General features: G+C 32.3%; 1 protein-coding gene across 2 annotated transcripts in view; it reads left to right on the forward strand.

The window, feature by feature from the left end:
- The window catches only part of LOC124356682 (gamma-aminobutyric acid type B receptor subunit 2), a 526,994-nt gene that overhangs the window by 324,912 nt on the left and 184,627 nt on the right, over positions 1-17,455 (forward strand). The gene's annotated exons all lie outside the window — the stretch shown is intronic.

Here is a 17,455-nt window from a genome sequence, read left to right on the forward strand (position 1 = left end):
TTTGCGGCATTTTTCAGTTCAGTACAGTTTTGAAATGATGTACAACTCAACGTAGGCTGCCATGAAAGAATTTCATCTTACTCCCGACGAGCTGTCCCCCAAAGTTGACATCCGATCACCATGTACCCAGAAAAGGAGTTTACTATTACCGTTAACGCCATGCCAATTTTGTTGTTAAACATCTTGTCGTTTTGAAGTCGTCCTAAGACTCCATTGTCACCATGTATAAGTAAACTGCCTTTGTTAAAGACCTTTATAGCAACAGAAAATGTGTTTTATGAAGTGTGCTTGATGGCAACTCTGCATGAAGTCATCGTTAACCAAGAGCTAGTCAGTGAGAAGGGGTGGTGTGTTAATGTGAACACATCATCGTCCTTAAAACCAATTTTAGTTTCCCGGTTTTCTGAGTAGAATGTAATCACGCTGTTGGGGATGTTTCTGAATTTCCAACAGTAACTATGGTTCTGCTTCAGACCCAATATTCTCGTCACCGATGAATTAGTTCCAGATCTCGGATGTCTGGATGATATAAAAACTTGTTTATTAAGGAAGTACTAGGGCTAACATAATATTGAATTACTTTTAATGACAACAGCAAAATGTTTTTCCTGTTTTAGGTCGCGTGGTAAGGAAAAATTGTTTCCCATAAAATGGAAAGGTTTATATAGTCGGTGTTTCTCTCATATCAAGCACAGAGTGTATGAACCCACCTTTCAGTAAGGATCAAGTTTCCACTCTGATTTATGGTTTTTTTTGTAACTCGCACCTAACCGCAGTATAATATTCTACTCAAGTTTTTATTTCCCAGATGTGCTGCTTCCATCATTTTCCAATTTTTACATTGGCATGGTAGAATTTCATCCTGAATAAGACAATAGATGCAAGTTTGGGAAACGTTCTGTTCAGTTCTTGAAGCACGTTATGCCGTAAAATATCCGTAATACTTGCATCCTTGCAAATCATCTATCGCACTTGATTATCTTCAGACCAATAATTGGCGATTCCGATAGAAACAGATTGACAATGCTAGATCCAATCAGCAGGTTAATTGACTGTCTACTCGGAATGTAATCAGCTGTACTGACGGATGTCCATCACTCCATCCGATAACACACAATATCCTTGGCAGAACGAGTTCGTATTCAGGCCTTAGGTGTTTGCCGCTAACGCATGATTGCAAAATAATTGCATTCTGTTTCGAGGACTGTTTGAGAATCCCAAAAACTAACAAAGACCTGAAATATGTATCCTTTGAATGTTGCAAAGAACGTACAATGATCAAAACTATTCACTCAGATTTATTTTCTTCACATATAAATGTACCTTTTTATTAAAATCAAAACGGCGGCGTTAAAATCAAGGATATTTATGAGCTGTAATTGACAATATTAGAAAGTTTTCTTTTTTGTAAGACATATGTACAACAAATAATATTACAGTTACGACAGGTTATTTCCGTCGACGAACTCATGTTTGAAATTTTACATAATGTATGTATCCGAAACCTACAAAGAATCATAATATGTACGTTCATGTTTAGTTTCATCAAAATCATATTTACTATAAATCCATTCAATATTTATTAGTAGCTGTTTCCCGCGGCTTCGCTCGCTTTTCGTAAGCTTTGCACGTGTATGAGCACTTCTGGTTCAAATGAATTATATTTACAACGCCGATGTGGAGTTTGCCTTTTTCCCACGATTAAGAAAATATTTAAAAAGCCATTGTACATCTACATGTTCTATATTATAACGTGGTATAACACCCACGCTTTAAGTTCAACCAGAAATTAATTTTAATATACATAATAACTTAGCACCTTCAAATAGTGTTTGGCGATTTAATATACGTAACTGTCTCGTAGTTGCAGTTTATAATGTGCAGACGGTTAAACATTTTATCATTTGCAGTGCAACCTGGTGGAGAGTTATCAATAGGAATAGCAAATAAACCTTCTCCGTGGGAAAATACACATACATAAAATTTTTCATCATCATCGGTGAAATAGTTCCTGAGTCTTTAAAGGACACACAGACAAACATTCATTTTTATGTATATATATTCCTGATCAAATTGGCCAATAATATATCTACAGTGAGACTGGAAACTGCGCAGAGAATAAAGTGTATAACATTTATAATAGTGGACATTATATTTTAAAGAGGACTCAATGGGTTTCAAATTAAGCTCTTCACAATTCAAATAAAAATTCTAAGGATAGTCTATCTTCAGGAATCTATATTGAAGCACTAGACCTTCACAATACTTTCACGAAAATTCACTATTTTTGTAATATTACATCAAGTTGTTTTATTAACTACTTTATAATAAGTAGTTTGTACGAAAATTCTGTTCCTCCAAGTAAAAGAATAAGTCCATACCAGTCCTTGAGCACACCATCTCGTAACTGAATCTGAAGGTGAAACTCGTTTGGGAACATTCGAATGGAGCTTGCGCGTATTGGGAAATCCTAATTATAATACGTTTTATCAGAAACAGTTAGTATCCACGCATCTGAAAAATACCTCCAAAAATACTATCTTTCCAAATAACTTGCAAGTCGCAGGTCGTTTAGTAACGCGATAAGTATTTTTCTCAGCTGCTTTGCATGTTTTTGGAGACGCGGAATTCAAATTTAAAGTTCGCTGCTTTGTAGACTGAGTTTACAACGTGTTTAAAATGTGACAAACATTTGAGAACACTAAAGCAAGGCCCAAAGTTAGTCATTAAAACTAAAAATTCCACGTGTTTTTAACATATAATATAATAATATACCTGCCGTAATGTGGTTATTATATTTAGGCACCCACTAGGAGTTCTCCATGGCTGTTCAAGCGATTTATTATTGAATAACACGTACGGTACGTACGTGTGAACCCCTATGCTTAGTTTATCACAGTTAAAAATCTGTTATCCATCTGTTGAGATCATAAGAAAGGCGAGTTTCGACTTTCAACTTTTTAGAACATAGAGTTGTTTGAAAAAATATAGGTTTTTTCTAGGGGCTGTAACCCCAATCCATCTTAAGCTTCATTGGTTTTAGGATCATTCAGGTACTACTTTAAACTAAGTTATTAAATAAATTTTGAATTGAGATCATTTCATAATAAATAAAGTTTTTCGCATACGAAGGATAATACATATTAACAGACTAATAAATATGTCATACAATATGTATTGTGCTCACGAGTATTGCACGAACATTCTGGTACATCAAATGCTAACATGTGGGAACGGAATTGCTTGTCGCATCCGTTCCTGTCGGCGACAAGGGACAAGGGAGACACACATTCAGTCAGACGTTGTCGTCATGTCGTCTCTACACATTGAATATCTCAGGCTCTACCTCGTCTGGCTCTGACTCATCTGTGAAGACTAGCTTTGTTTACTGTTTGTTTAGTACGGACTGAAGGTCAGTCAGAATATGAACTTTTACACTCGGACCTAGCACACTCATATAAGTATATGATCATTTCCATTATTTTATACCTATTAAAATTTGTATTTTATACTTAAGATATGTACAATGGGTCGATAGAAACATTTGTATAATTTATTACCACATCAATTTAATTACAAATTATTATTACCAATAACGCAGTGTAGCGAATACGACTGCTCTACCTCGTTCTGGCTCTACCTCTTTCTGGCTCTGACTCATCTGTGAAGACTAGCTTTGTTTACTGTTTGTGTAGTACGGACAGAAGGTCAGTCAGAATATGAGCTTTTACACTCGGACCTAGCACACTCAGATAAGTATGTAAAGCTCTACAGATCTAAAAGTGCTAATTTTTTGAGTAATAAAACCATTTTTTATACAAATAAATGACATATTTTATTAGCATCATTGATGGTTTCAACCTGAAAACTGTATATTAAAGTATTTAACCCCACTTTTATTATGTTATCCCTGAAAGAAAGGACTACGTAGTCGATCCAGATGTTTAGATGAAAATTTATCAATTTATGTAGTAGAAGTACCCCATATACAGAGAACTACAAAATTGAAAACATTAGCTATTCAAGACTTCATAAAATAAAGAGTCAATTTCTTATAGAAAATATGATGTCATAACGGCTATTTCTGTTGAATGAAAAGTAATTAAATTTTTAAACGTAGTACAGTGATATATTTGTTTTTAAACAGGTACGTTTTAATTATTATAAAAATTAAATTAGTACTTCGTTAAAATCGTCAAAACATATATCAAAACAATGATAAATATCAATTTGAATTATTGTATGCAACTAACATCATATCAATTCATTTTTAGTTCTAAAGAATTTTTCTTAAGGTCTACTATATCCATATAAATATTTTAGAAGGAGTTTGCAGATTAAAATTTATCATTCCTTCAGCTTTGAATATAATGTACAATAATAACCTAGGGAGGTTTCGCCAAGTTTATTATATTATTTATTGACATTTGAATACTACGTAAAGTAATAATGAATATATTATTTACTCACCTTTGAATAATCTGTAAAATAATAACCTAAGGTAGTAAACGCATATCAAGACATGTTTTAATGGTATAAAGTCTTGCCATCAACTAAAAATCTATTTTCTATTATTTTGGAAAAATAATATGTCAGTCCTTCAAACCATTCCTCTTGGTCCAAGGAGGAGACGTACTGATTTTAGGGTCAAAAGGTCAAAGGGCAGTGCGTATGTACGCCCTTCTTCTCGCCTGCACGATAACTCTCGATAGATAGGTCCTAGACACTTGAAACTTGGTTCACGACACAGTACATACTATTGTGTAGTGTAATCAATGTAATTTATTTTCTGTACATTATTAACTGTATTAAATTTTGTATAAAATTATATTTATTGAAGTAAATTATTTAAATACAACAACACTAACTCATATTTTCATGACTGTTTATTACTTATGAACATTTGTAATAAAGCTTACACGTAGTGAATGTCTTTCAAAGATGCGAAAGCCTCATTAAAATTTCTAATGTAAGCATGGCGCTTACTCGTTAAAATATTGGAGTTTATTATCCTTTAAGCCGGAGTACTTCGCTTGTCCGTGTCTTCGTTTCTTTGTTTCACCGCCCCCCCCCCCCCCCCCCCCCACCTTCACATCTAATAACAGTTTTCTCCGCATCGTTTCTCTCTTTGTATAAATTTTTACTGTACATGATTTTTGTTATTGGAAAGGAAATAGAACATTCGATCTTCTAACCGCAAAGTTTAGTTTCGTTATTTAGTAGCATTGAATCGGTTATGATTCTTTGTTTAAAGTCTGTTGTTGATGATGGAAGGTTTGAAAGGATAACAGGATTTCGGACATTTACCGTGTTAGTATCCCACTTTCATCCGTGCCGGTGTGATGTGTGATTTTGTTTCTCGTACTTGTGACTTGAGGTCGGGACTTGCATTCTCTGCAATAACAACGCCTGGACTAGACTCCAAGCAGTTTTTAGGTATGTTTGAACCCTCTTCTATCCCTTCTTCTCTTCTTTCTATTCTTTATTTTTTTATGTACTAATACCTCCCTCCACCTGACGAAGAGGATAGATTCCAATCCGCGAAACGTTGTATTATACCTTATGTAACCATAACGATGGCGAATGTCCGATTATGATTATTGAAATGAATACATGAAGTCGATATATCATTAGAAAAATATTTTCTCTGTTTTAATCGAAGTTAGTTAAAAATGAGTTAAACTATTTTATGCCTTGAACTAAAAAAACAACTCAACTCAGAGCTGCACTAATATTGTGTTAGACAATATTCTGGGGCCAATAGTTCAATGTGACTTATTCATGATGGAGCATTGATCCCATCGCTTGACTCGGCAACAACTCTACCCGTTAGATGAGGAGCAACTTAAGTGATTGAATCTAAAGGAATATCACTTAGGTACTGCCAACATACCATTACTTAGAATAATCATGTTATTGTAAGGAATCAAATTGTGTGTTAAAACTTGTAACGATAAGGAGCTGGTGTTTGGATAATTATTCTATGTTTAAGGTTCTTATATACTGAATTTGACAGTTTGTTTCTGAGTGCTGTGATTTTTATTTTTAAGTAGGGTGAATGCACGAAGTGGAAATCCTCTAAAAGTGCTTATATTTGAATACTCTAAACATGAAAACCCTAGAAACGTAGGTCTATAATACCATTTTACATCTCTGATCAATACTATAATATAAAACAATCATGGTTAAAAACAGTCAATTCGTTCAACATTTGATTAAAACATCTCTTGCGCGTATGTAGCGACATTGATATACATTTATAAATGTAGTTATTATATTTTGTAAGGATAAAATTAAGGTGATATACAACACCAGTTGAATTATTCTCTTTATTATAAAATTATCTAAAACGGGAAAACGTAAAAATGTCTGTGATGTTAAAATGGAAATTAAAACGATACAACACACACGTTTTTTTTATAATCGTGACTATTGCAGTAACCCTCACGACGTGACTTTCCACATCTTCACCGGTCACGAAACGGAGACAACTAAAACACGTTTAATCTCTTATAGTTGTGTGAAATTTGTGTGAATCTCTCTGGTATGAACTGATTAGACAGATTTTACTGTAAATGAAATATTATCTTAGGAAGTTATTTAATTTAATTATACAGTTAATTAATTATTTAATCTTATACAGTTTAATTTGTTATTAATTAAAATTATTTTAAAATTTTAATCCACCAATCTCGATGATTACAACACCACCAAAAAGATTTTTACTGATATATTGATTTTTCTTATGTGCTTTCAATCATACAAAAATTGGGTGGTGGTAAGTTTAACCTTTTAATTCTTGCACATTCCGACTGCATGAAATCCTTTAATTAACATATCACTAACGTTGTATGGATTATTCTTTAAAGCAATTTTCCTTTAACATTGCATTTTAATATCAAAGCCGTATATGAAACCCACAATTAAATTGACTCTGTCGGAAAAAATATAGTATTTTCCTGATGTTACAATAATGCCTGATACGCATAAATAATCCAAGCCCAAGGACAGCTTTCGACGTTAAAACTGCTCTATAAGAGAATGTAAGTTGCATACGGTTTGGCAAGATAATACCAAACCCATATATAAAACCACAATCAAATTGGCTCTGTCGGAAAAAAAATATTTGGCTTTTGTTACAAATAATGCATGACACGAATAAATAATCCAAGCCCAAGGACGGCTTTTGTTGGCGTAACCGCTCTAGTAGAGATTACGTTGCTTACAGTTTGCAACATAATCGTTAACTAATTGAACATACGTTGCAATCGAGAACATTATTTTATATATAGTTAGAATTTAATTAGTTTTTAGCACCAACTTTCAACCGAAAAAGAAACAACCTTAAAGCCATATGATATAAAAAAGCTGTTAGTCAACAGTTAAGTTTCAGATATATAGCTTATTAACTTAACTTTTACTTTTTAATAGTCTCGATTCATGCTATTTTAAGTTTTGGAAAATAAAACGTACAAATGGCTTGTTCAATTCGGGTTAGAAGTAAGGAGGAAAGTTTGGCCAATGTTTTCCAGCGTAAGAAAGGATATAGCTTAAAATAAATTAATAATTATTCGTTGAGAAGTAAAAAATTATGTACCAGTAGTTATTGTTGAAACATTTTGCAAATGTGTTTTAAAGTTTTTATGGAAACACTTTAATTCATTAAATTAGTCTTAATAATTAGTTTCCCAACCATACAAATGCAGTCACCCAATGTGAATTACCAGGTAGTATGAAATAGATGCTGTTTTTAATTATATAATATAAAAAAAATTAAATAAAATAATATTTTTTCTAAAAATCTGTTCAATATGGAAAATATTAGCTCTTTAGGATTTTTTTATTCAAGATACAGTTCATTACTCTTCCTCAAAATGTAATTTGTTTCTATGTAGTTGTGATTAAGTTTATTATTTTTAATCAGATCTGATGGAATATTACTTGATGTTTCATTACCATCAAATACGAGGCACCGAAGGTACTGGTGGCGAGAGAAAAGAAGAGACCTGGCCCGTGCCGGCGCACAGCTGTGTACTAGTGTGTTGCCGCGCGGTAATTTCAGGCGCTTCGCCCCACAGCCAACCCTGCGAATTGTTTATCCTAGCAATGGAGTTATTTGTTTTCAGTAATGTGGCATTCCTGCAGAGTGTGACTCATCTTAAATGTTACATTTTATATACATAAAAGCACTACATTTACATTAGTAATTGTTATCTTAAAAATACAAAAATCTTAAATTTCAGCAATTCATTCCTTTAATTATTGTTTGTTACAACCACTGTAGAGCCTAATTATTAGAATTTATTACAAACATAAATTTTGCTCAATTTTAATTGATCAAAACAGTACCGTCATTTAAATTATCTTATAAAATATAACAATTAGGCCGCAAATCAATCAAAACAGTGAAACAATAATGGAATTACGAAACAAGGCGCGGCAACATACTAGTAGTAGCGCCTGCAATTTTCAGATAGGCCAGAATCCAGGTCTCTTCTTTTCTCTCGCCATCAGTACTGCTGCAGCTATCTATTGTGTGATATCCGGAAACATTATTTTCTCATTTTTATGAAGGAAACAATATATTTTCCGGACATTTCCTATCATTCAGTTACACAAAAAATCGGTAACACTGCGTTTGAGATCTGTAATATGATATTTTCCCCAGGTGAATAACTAACCTAACACATAACCAAGTAATATTATAATTTAAACTAAATTATACTAAAATTAATAATACTTTGCTACAGTAAACATTAAAATTGAATGATTCCTTATTTGTTACAAGTATGTTATTTATATAACAGTAATGCTACAATTGTTCATTTTGAAAGTTGCTCCCAGTCGTTCCTTTTTTTGTATACATAATTGTAATTTTGCATCTTTGTTGATTATTCTATTTTCTAGCAAGGTAATAAGTCCATTAAACAATGAGACTTATTACACTCGGCTAAAGAAACGTATCTCTCCTTACGCTTTCCTTAACGAATTCATTAAAGTGCGATATTAATCTTGAGGAAGAAGCAGAGCATTTAACAATTACACGCCAAAGATCTTCTCTGTGTTGTTTGTAGTCAGTAATATCACTTGGCAGGTTTGGTTCATTTAAAAAGGAAAATTTTCTTTCACATAGAAACGTGAGCAGATGCAGAAAGCACAAGTTTGTGTTGCTCAACGTGACGCACCTAAAAGCCAGCGTTTCAGTTGTCGAGACGCCAAGGATTCTAAATATGTGCAATGTAAAAGAAGTTTTTTTTTGCCTAGTGATCGCTAAAATCATAAACATATTATGACTACTGCAAACTAACTAGTAAACATTTTGTAACTTTTTGGCTGTTAAAAAACCTTTATTTCAAATCCTCCCAAAATATTCTATATCCTCCCAAATTGTTTGCCAATGGCTCAACTTGGCATCAATACCATCATAGACGGCGCGCTGCGCTGACCTATCAACGTTGATGGCAAACTTTCTGATTTTGCAATAATATATACAAGTATTTATACGCAGAAATACATGACTTTTCAGTGTTTACCTTGTTTTTCTCTTTGATAATGGCCAAGGTAGGTAGTTTGGCTCACCACTTCAACAAAGTTTGTGAGCAACACTAAACTTTATAACGAGTAGATGGGTCTGATTCATGGCTCAACTTTGATACATGGTTCTGATTAATTGGATTGCAAATTCTTTTTCAATGCTTCAATACTGGGAGTGGCCTGCGTGCAGTAATAATCTAACCGTTTTTCTGCCTCTAAACTAGAAGCGATTTAAGTGGCCAATCGTTTGCATTCCATGGCATTTAAATAACGAGCAAATTTAATATGTTGCACTGAACTTAACATGAACTTAAATAAAAATTAATAGAAATATGTGTTTATTAATTAAACCACTATAATAATGTACAGCCTAAAATATATTATACGAAAATGCCTACTAGTAATTCGTTAATAACAGTAAACATGACCCTAACTCCTCACTAAAAGCACAACTCCACGTGGTTTAAATATCCGCTGACTATTCCAAAATTTACTACATATTTTCACTATTACACATTTCAAGTACTTGATATAGTCCTCAGCTACACACAAGGCGTTTAAATACAAAAGAACTGAAAATCATCAAACTGCAACAAGCAGCAAAATAGAGTTTTAAACCCACACTACTTAACTCATTGTGTATTTTACATCAGTTGTGGAATAATCAAGGTATATCAATTATATTTTATTTACATCGTATATATTTATGTATTTATTTAATTATTATTAATACAATTTCATTTTAGTATAAGTTGGAGGGCATTTAGTAGTGTAAGTTCTTTTTATTTAATAGTTTAATATGTCGCCACTTTTCAGAAACATTTTTAAAACCATCATATAATAAAGGAAAATATCTAAAGTACAAGCTATATTATGAAGTCAATAATGGCACTAACATATAGTATTGACATCAATAAATGAAACACCGTTACTTTTGCCTAACATAGAGGAAGGAAAATATTGATTTGTTAGGTTCAGGGGGGTAGTACACCTTTCCGCTTGCATTTACAAATTTATTTCTTGTGCAACTACTGATATACCTACTCATATGAAATTTTGTGGGTAAGTTAGATATATACATCAGTTTATTTTAAAATTATTTTTAATAAAATATTTTTTTCTATTACTGAGTTATAAATTTTTTTGTTTTTTTTTACGTAGCTTACTTATTAACATAATTGTAACGCTCAAATTAAAGTTTCACACATAAATTTGGTATCATTCTGTTTGTTAGACCTAGGGCTATGGCATGAACTAAGGATATTGGTCTAATGTTAAAATAAATAATAAAAAAATATATAAATTACAAAATAAACATAATTTATTAAAAAAAAACATTTATTTACCTTAATAAATTGAGTTACATTGATTCATTTCTGGTAATCCTAGTTCATGCTATAGCTAATGATGTTATAAACATCCCCTGAAAATTTGGTAAGGATATCTTGAATACTTTTTGAGAAATCATGTAAATAGTAGGCAAAAAAGTAACTTTCGGAAAACCACCGTTAAAGTTAAACTATTAAAAATGATGTTTTATCTTACATTAAAAAGACCCTGATGCATATGTTACACCTTCTACTTCTTAAAATCTCCATTGCTTGTCTAGTCTCAATCTCCTTCTGGCTCTTCTGGCTTCCAAACTTTGATTTTCAACTTTCTTTAGCAATGCGCGCACACGGGTCTCCTCAAAATTTCTCAACAATTCTTCACAGAAAGTTCCCGGAGTCATGGATAAATGAGTAAGAACCTTTAACCTACCTAAATGCCCTTCATTATAAATCAAAGATGCTTCATGTGCTGCAATATTTAAAACTGTTCTTCCAGCAAAACCTTTTTTTAGGGCAGATGTTCCAAAGCACATTGTTGTATGACTCGTTAGCGTTTTGGGTCTTTCCTTTTAAACATCTTCTTAAAAGTTCAGGCTTTGTCAGATCTACGAATATTGGTTTAATGGAATCCATTATAGGGTATGGTATTGTGTTTTTATGTTTAAAAGTTGTTATTGAGTCATTATATATAGCCTGCTGGTACTTACACCAAGATTCTGGGCCAGTCGGATAAAAATGGTGAAGTGGTTTCTCATCCGAACTGACCTTGTGGTTCCATACTGCCCAAGCAGCCTTTCTCATTGATACCAAGTCATTGGGATTGGCTCTAATAGCATTACCAAAGTACACACCTAGTTGGTCAATCACAGAGTCTGTCAATCTATTTTCTGATTACTTGACACTGAAAACGTAAATGTTGACACTAATCTTCACTCAAGTAATGTAACCATAGGCCTGTAAAATAGAAATAAGAAAACAAATCACAGATTGTAAAGCAAAACACTACCTACTATCAATGAATACTGTATGAAAACGAAATCTAAAAACAAGAGGAGTGTACAAGATTTGGATTTTGTACAAAAAGCTTCATGTATTGATTTCGTTTTTTTTGTCACAATTCAGCTAAAAATCAAGATATCGTCATAATTTTTTTACTGTATTGATCAGAACAAACTAGTAAACAATTATAATGAAAAAAATAAATAATGAAATTTTTGACATTTAACGGTGTACTACCCCCCTTCAGTATTATCGGTGATTTTAAAGTTTCAGATATTGGCTTGTTCTTGTTTTATCTTCCTAATAACATTCTGATGTAATCTTATTTTCATGGTTTGAGTTTTTTATGCTAGTTAAAGAGAAATACTGTTTAAAACCATGTACACTATATCGCTCTGATAAAACTTTTACTGTCGGACATTAGCTATATGAATAATAACGTTTCACCAATAGGCCTACAGGTAACATTTCTTCCTTAGAGACATTTGAATGCGCTAGTGTATGAACCACAATTTTAGATATAAAAATTTATATCTAAGTGATTATTAATTTTTTGTAGTACTCATTGCACAATAAATATTCAATAACATAATTTTTCATATTCAACATCAAGATGTTTTGAAAAAATTAAATTTGTTGTTTCAATTTAGATTTTTCATAGTACTTGGATTTCTCATAAATGGTGGTCTGATAAATGGTTTTGAAAGCCCCATTGAAATATAGGTAGTTTTTAAAATTTGTGGGCAGTTTTTCTATCCAATGACATTTTCAATAAAAATGAAAATTATATATTATTAACCATAATGTATTGATATTAAAAACATAATAATCTTGAATTTTAAGTTTTAGAATAAGTTGTTTTTATTTATAATACATTAACTACACTAACACTCCATTAACTACTCTTAACTTGAAAGTCTTTTCATATAATTTTTAAAATGAAGGTCATCTAAACATTTATTTATTAGATACATACATTCACGCCCATGTATATAAATACCGAATATTGAAGAATAATACATAAGAACATAATAAATGTATAATGCAGTATATATTGTGAAAATGAATATTATACAAATGTCCTGGTACATCAAATGCTAACATGTGGGAACGGAATTGCTTGTCGCATCCGTTCCTGTCGCCGACACAAGGGAGACACACATTCAGTCAGACGTTGTCGTCATGTCGTCTCTACACATTGAATATCTCAGGCTCTACCTCGTTCTGGCTCTGACTCATCTGTGAAGACTAGCTTTGTTTACTGTTTGTTTAGTAAGGACTGAAGGTCAGTAAGAATATGAGCTTTTACACTCGGACCTAGCACACTCAGATAAGTATATGATCATTTGCATTTTATACCTAGTAAAATTTGTATTTTATACTTAAGAGATGTACAATGGGTCGATAGAAACATTTGTATAATTTATTACCATATAAATTTAATTACAAATTATTATTGCCAATAACGCAGTGTAGCGGATACGACGGTTACCGCTAAATACAGTAACTGAGTCAAGCAACGTCGAGCGTGGCTGCTGCTCATCCAAGGATGAGTGACCGCTTAGCGATTGTGTCCTTGCAATCAGTTCGCCTGCCCAGGACGTTGATGGTGATTCGGAAGTCACAGTAAAGCCGTTTCTTCCTAGGTTGTGTCACAGAGAGCTTCGTAGTCCTAACTTCGCATGGTTATAAAATAAGACATCTTCACTTTACTTTACTTTAGTGATGTAATATGTGATAAGCATATGATCCTCATACTTATAAATGTGATATGCCCCACCTTAGTGAATGGAAGTAAGTTACTACAGATTTATATAAGTTAGTGTGGTAGTCTGAACACCACTGTGGTTCACATGGTTTTGATTATTATGTTCAAGTAGTCCTCCATTTGATCTGATCGCTCAGACAGGTATTTTCGCGGTGCTCCTGAATCTGTAAGACGAATTTATGAATATGAGATAGTTCAAAGATGTGAATTTCTAACAAACCTTGTACAATTGTAACATATTTAATGTTTGGAGTCCTCTCGCCATCCGAATTGTATGATGCCTAAGTTTGTTGGAGATCCAGAATTTCTGAGTTTAGTACCCCAAGATACAGACTAAAATACCAAATTGTCGGTTTCACTTATAACATTATTTTTTACATGTTTAGGTAGGACTAGTAAACTTAATAAACGTAATACAACACAATAGTAACATATAATAATTTACATAAATCATATAAGAAAAATAAAATCAACTAAATTTAATAAACAAAAAGATTTATGTTAAAGCTTTATTGAAAACCCGATATCGTGTCGCTGTCCCGCTGTCATTTTTTTAGAAAATTCCAACAGTTTTGGAATCTTTCACATCCATTCCTCTTGGTCCAAGGAGGAAACTTACTGATTTTAAGGTTAAAAGGTCAAAGGTCAGTACGTCTGTACGTCCGTCTTCCCACCTCTGTACGATAGGTCCTAGACATTTTAAACTTGGTTCCAGTTCATTGCCATGATATCATGTAATGTAAGCAATGTAATTTATTTTCTGTACATTATTAACTGTATTAAATTTTGTATAAAATTATATTTATCGGAGTAAAATATTAAATACAACAACACTAACTCATATTTTAATGACTGTTTATTACTTATGAACATTTGTAATAAAGCTTACACGTAGTGAATGTCTTTAAAAGCTGCGAAAGCCTCATTAAAATTTCTAATGTAAGCATGGCGCTTACTCGTTAAAATATTGGAGTTTATTATCCTTTAAGCCGGAGTACTTCGCTTGTCCGTGTCTTCGTTTCTTTGTTTTCACCCCCCCCCCCCCCCCCCCCGCCTTCACATCTAATAACAGTTTTCTCCGCATCGTTGCTCTCTGTGTTAATTTTTTATTGTGCGTGATTGTGGTTATTGGAAAGTAATTACTGGAAGATTGATCGATCGTCAAACCTGTTAAATTTTGGCTTTATTATTTAATTATGTTTAATCTGTTGGTTCTGAAATTGCATCCATAAAACGATTGTATGTATTAGGCTGTATAACTAAGTAATATACATAAGTCTCATTTGCACCTTATAGTGGTTTGTAATATACTATGTTAATAACTTAATATATCTTCACAATAATCACAAATATAGTCAGGTAAGCCGCTGGCAAAGGGATCACTTCGCTATCACAAATACGAGAGGCACACTAAACCGTTGTTGCTTAACTCAGTTAAAATTTATTATTTCCTTATAAACGCAACCCAAACTAGACACACAAGCTATTTTATTTTCCCTGTGTGCATTAAAATTAACTTTAGTTAGTTATTAATTTGCCGAGGGGATTATTTTAGGTTGTACGCTTGAAGAAGTATTTCTGGGTCGTATGAGTCATATTTCCAGCATCATAGTTAAGGTTGCCTTGTTTCCCCGATCAAGGTAACGTTTGCAATTACCGGTTTAAGAAGCCCACAAAACCTTTAGCCGTACTTCCAGCCATTGTGTTCACTTCAGGTGTTTTGACTGGAGTAAAATATTTGGTTGTGTCTTACTCTTCAATAAACCAACTTTCGTGCAATGGTAAAACATCCAGAGAGCAATTAATTGTAGGTGCAAATAGCTTATAACAATCCAAATATATTTAAGATAAAATCTTATAGTACAAAATATCGCAAATGCATTTTTTCTTGTAAGGTTGGTAAATAACGTATTTTTCAAATACAAAGGTAGTAGTAATTTATTAGGAAAATATGGATATAAAGATAAAAAAGTAAAAAAAAGTAAAAGTACTTGCATTTGACTGTACAAGTACTATTCAAATTTACACAGAAATGTATTATATTTTAATATTTTGATTCATTATTATTCTGACTATATTTTTAATCCTGCCTATTTGTAGTCAATCTCATTTCACAATTTTTCAACTCTTTACTGCCAATTATAAAAATAAATTGTAAGTACAATAAATCTCAACTGATGTTATACTATCACATACTGGTTATGTTTCTTGATCAGCTCTCCCATGGACAAGTACAAATATTGCGGTCTGTTGTGCGAAATTGTTTACTCGGTTTTCAAACCATACGGATCAAAAGCAAACAAAATGTTATAAAAAAATATAGTTAAAACTTTATTGCTGCATGGTCAAGCCTTACTGAGGTTTCATGTCTATAAAAATGTCAGCAATGGTTGAGCAATCTCGGATATGATTGACTGAGAGTCTGGGGCTTTCGATGGGTCACAGAGGGCTGTTGATGTTCTCTGTGACCTGTCTAAGGCCTTTGACTGTGTTAGTTATAAAATTCTGTCATGTAAGTTATCAAATATTGGGGATGAAAAATACATAATGTTTTTCGTGTATCTTTTATTTATATAGAGAACAAAGACTGATTTTTAAATATTTGGTCAGAATCATAAATTAAACTGGAGTAACCTCGAAAATGGTGTACCACAGGGTTCCGTTCTTGGATCCTCTTTTTTATAATGCATGTAAATGATTTGGTTGATGGAAAGCAAATGAAGGTTTACTAATATACTGATGACACATAACTGATGTGCAAAGCTGGACGTATGGCCTCCATGAAATACATTATAGAGAGAGAATTCAATTGTTTGAGGGATTGGTTCTCTAAATCAACGGGCTCTCAAAGAATCTTTCCAAAGCCCAAGTAATTAAATTTAAAACATTTAATTATAATTCTACAAATATCTTAAAATCTAAAAAGTCTAATGGAATTGATATATCAGTCCAGGAATTAGCAAAACTCTGTGGTATTTAAGTTTGTCATAAATTAAATTTCCATACACACATATCAAATGTAACAAAATACTTCTTTCGTAATATTTTCTTTAAGAATGTTTAAATATACAAAAACATAACAAATTATTTTTCTCTTTACTATTTTTATTTCTCATCACAGATGAATTATGGTTTATTCGTATGGGGTGTCCTCTAGACATGCTGATAATGTATTTATCCCGCAATAAAGGCTGTGAATATTCCAGCTGTAATATCTCCACATGCCCATTAGTAAAACTGTTTCACTAATCAAAAAATCTGAACACTTTACATTTACTATACCTTGGAGATGTCATGCTCAAAAAGTCAAAAGTTGACACACTCATATAAAATCATGCAGTTTACAGCCATAACACAAATCATAAAATATAATGAAAACCTGTACACTGTAGACTAACTTTGGACCAACGTTCGCCCCAGTGCGTGGGGCCGAAAGTGTACAAGTTATCTATCCATCTCCGAGACATTAGTTGCCCAAGTAAATTCAGAACAAATTTTCGTCAGTGGCTTGAACAAAAGGCATTATATTCTTTAACAGAAATTGTAGAATATCAGTGTCTTATAATTAATAATATACCTTTGTGTGTCAATGGATATTTTATTAGAATTATTTGTTTTTATTTATGTATTGTTTGTATTTTAAATATTTAAATTTATTGTTCTATTGTATTGTTTAATTGAACAAAACTCAATATTGAATTTATATCACTTAATATAATTTGTAGTTTCCTAATGTTATCAGATTTTATCTTGTTTTGTTTTATATATATAAAAACATTCATTAAATGTATATAAGTGGCAATAGCCTAATTTAATTTCAATA

Source organism: Homalodisca vitripennis, chromosome 3, assembly GCF_021130785.1.
Source record: "Homalodisca vitripennis isolate AUS2020 chromosome 3, UT_GWSS_2.1, whole genome shotgun sequence".
Taxonomy (NCBI): domain Eukaryota; kingdom Metazoa; phylum Arthropoda; class Insecta; order Hemiptera; family Cicadellidae; genus Homalodisca; species Homalodisca vitripennis.